This window comes from Lontra canadensis, unplaced genomic scaffold (genome assembly GCF_010015895.1).
Source record: "Lontra canadensis isolate GAN:19392208 unplaced genomic scaffold, GSC_riverotter_1.0 scaffold85, whole genome shotgun sequence".
Classification (NCBI taxonomy): domain Eukaryota; kingdom Metazoa; phylum Chordata; class Mammalia; order Carnivora; family Mustelidae; genus Lontra; species Lontra canadensis.
The window spans coordinates 8,177,356-8,180,610 of NW_022631079.1; positions in this window are offsets into that span (position 1 = coordinate 8,177,356).

Below are 3,255 nucleotides of genomic sequence, written 5' to 3' on the forward strand. Positions count from 1 at the left end.
ACTTCTTCCTTGTTGCTTTTAAGATCATTTCTTTGGCTTTATCTTTCAACATTTTGTTTACAATGTGTTGTTGGGCGAGTACTTTATTTTATTCAACTTAGAGTTTGTTGAACTTCTTGAATGTGTAGATTAATTTATTATAATTTCAATCCTTTAAATTTGGGAAGTATTTTGACATTATTTCTTCAAATTATTTTCTGTTCCCTCCTTTTAAAATATATTTATTTATTTATTTATTTATTTGAGTGATAAAAACAGAGAAAAAGAAAGAATGCAAGCATAGGGGGAAGGCAGAGGAAGAGAGAGAAGCAAACTCCCTGCTGAGCAGGGAGCCCAGCAAGGGGCTTGATCCCAGGACCTCAAAAGCATGACCCAAGCTGAAGGCAGACACTTAACCAACTGAGCCACCCAGGCACCACTCTGCTCCTTTCTATCCCTCTTCTCCTGATGGCATTCCCACAATGCCTATGTTGGTCCACTTGATAGTGTTTTAGAGGTCCCTTAGATTCTGTTCAATTTTTTTTCATTCTTTTTTTCTTTCTCTTCTGCAGACTTGATAATTTCAATTCTTTAAGCCTACAACTCTTTCTTCTGCATGCACAAATCTGTTTTTGAATCTCTTTGATGTATTTTTCATTTCAGTTATTATACTTTTCAGCTTTAGACTTTTTTTGGTTCTTTTTTTAAAAAAGATTTTATTTATTTACTTGACAGAGAGAGAGATCACAAGTAGGCAGGGAGGCAGCCAGAGAAAGAGGAGGAAGCAGGCTCTCCACGGAGCAGAGAGCCCAATGTGGGGCTCAATCCCAGGACCCTGGGATCATGACCTGAGCTAAAGGCAGAGGCTTTAACACACTGAGCCACCCAGGCACCCCTTTTGTGGTTCTTTTTAAAAATAAATTTATCTTTTTATTGATTTTTTTCCACATATTATTTTCTTCTTTGTCTATGTCTTCATTTATCTTTTTGAGCATCTTTAAGGCAGCTGTCCTAAAGGCTTTGTCCAATAAGCCTGACACCTGGGCTTCCTCAGGTTCATTTTATGTTGACTTATTTTGCTTCTCTGAATCAACTATAATTTCCTGTTTCTTTGTATGTCTTGCTATTTTTTTATTGAAAATTGGAATTTTGAATCTTATCATGTGGAAACTGGAAATAAGATTCCTCCCTTTAACCAAGGTTTGGTGCTTTTTTAGGTTATAAGGTACCTCTGTGCTGAGGTGTTTTTTCTGAGCTGCACCTTTCCTTGGTTTAGTGTGTGGCCTTCTAAATTCCCCCTTATACACAGTTGTTTTAATATAAAAAAACAACAGATGTGACTCTTTCAAATCTCCTGGAAGTCACTTCAGCTGTGGAAATTGGAGTATTGGTGGCCAGCCTCCCTGTCCCCATCTCATCAATCAGAGTAATAATTCCTAATGAGAATCTAAGTCCCTAATATTTATAAGGATTATCATTGGCAACCCTGGTCCCATAAGCTTCCTCAGAAACACAGGTCATATTCTTTACAACTGCCTGATATGGGGCTGGGTAGCTGTCATTACCTTCATGCCTTAAATAAATCAAGTTAACCAAAATTTCCCAAGCAAGCTATCCCCTTGACATTTCAAGTTATCAAAGAAACTACAGAGCTCCAAAGTGTTTTCTTCAGATGGTTTCTGCTAGTACAATTGTTGTCCATCTGGAGAGATGGATGCTTGGGGCTTCCAGCACCAATATCTTCACTCCCATGAGGATTGATCTTAACAGCGAAGTGTAATTTCTTGTTTAACCTTACTGGTTTCCATGCATTGGGTATTCTGATTTTCTAATTGGATATTTCTAATTTTTAAGTTTTTCATTAAAGTGTCTATGACCTGTTCTATTGACTAGCTGGAAAATATGACTTAAAAAAACCTAGACATTTTTATTAATCAGAAAATTACATTGCGCTCATACCCTAGTCAATCAAGCATCCATATGTCACTCTAGTAGCACATTGCTGGGTAACTGCAATAACTTTTCTTTGCCATTACTGATTATTGAAGAGTGTGAAATAATTATAAAAGTATAAAGGCCCTTAAGGAGAGCAATTTACCTGTTCTTGGCATTCATATTTAGGAGTAGAAACAGTGCCTTCTGGAAACAATCAGCTCAAGCGAATTCACATTTTTGGAGAGTATCATCATGGCAAAAGAAAAAAAAAGGTAATTATAGATAGGTTTCAGTGTGAAAAAATTATAAATTTACTTTTTATAGTTCTGGGTTTGGTGATATAATTGTACCTAAGGGCATGACTTAACAAAGAGGGATTGAGAAAGGAAATGCCATTGACTTCTGAAGCTGTGCACTTTGTGGGATATAGTTTTATAATGAAGACCCTAGGCATTTATGAAACTTCTGAAAGAAGCTTCCTGAATGTATATGTGTGTTTTTAAAATTTATCCTGGATTAGGATTATAAAACTTGATGGGGCCTAGAAACATTAAAAGGGGATATGAGGATATATGCCAAATAAACAAGGACTGTCTGAATGCCTAATTATGTATTAGTCCATTTATTAGCAATATAGGTCTCCATGAAACTAGGCATCTGGAAACCTATCTCCTGAGGGCAAACAATCCTGAGCTTGAAATTCAAATCTCTCAGAATGGAAGGTGGTTATCCTCAAGAAATTTAGCATTTTATCACTAAACTTGAAAAGCTGGATTATAGCACAGCCCAGCTACTTATCAACTGCTTTATTTCTCTTCTTTCCAGGCCTTGGTAAACTCACCCAGGGAATTGGGGAGTTAGACTAGATATCCCTAAAGTCCATCCTAAATGCCCCTCCTCTGGTCTCACACATTTCAGTCATTGAGTGAAACTTCCTGCTTCAACAGTTGTTCCTTATATAGTCTCCTTCTACAGCTGTGTCCAAGCTAGCTCCCTGGAAAGGCCTCCAGGCAGAGTAGAAGAGTCTGGATTCATTACATATGCCTCTTTGAACACCAGTGCTAGTATTCTTGACCTCCCCAACTAATTTTTCTAGCAAGTTAGATCCACTTCCATATGTCACTGCACCTCCTCCAGGTCTCATATTTTCAGAAAATCTTAGTCCCATTAAGTTCTGAGACCATGTTTCAGAATCCTCATCTTCTGTTCTTGTTCCTCTAGAGCTACAGCTGTTCATGAATGTTCCTAATATAATGTGTCCACCCTCCACCTGGGTGGCTCAGTGGGTTAAAGCCTCTGCCTTCGGCTCAGGTCATGATCCCAGAGTCCTGGGATCGAGCC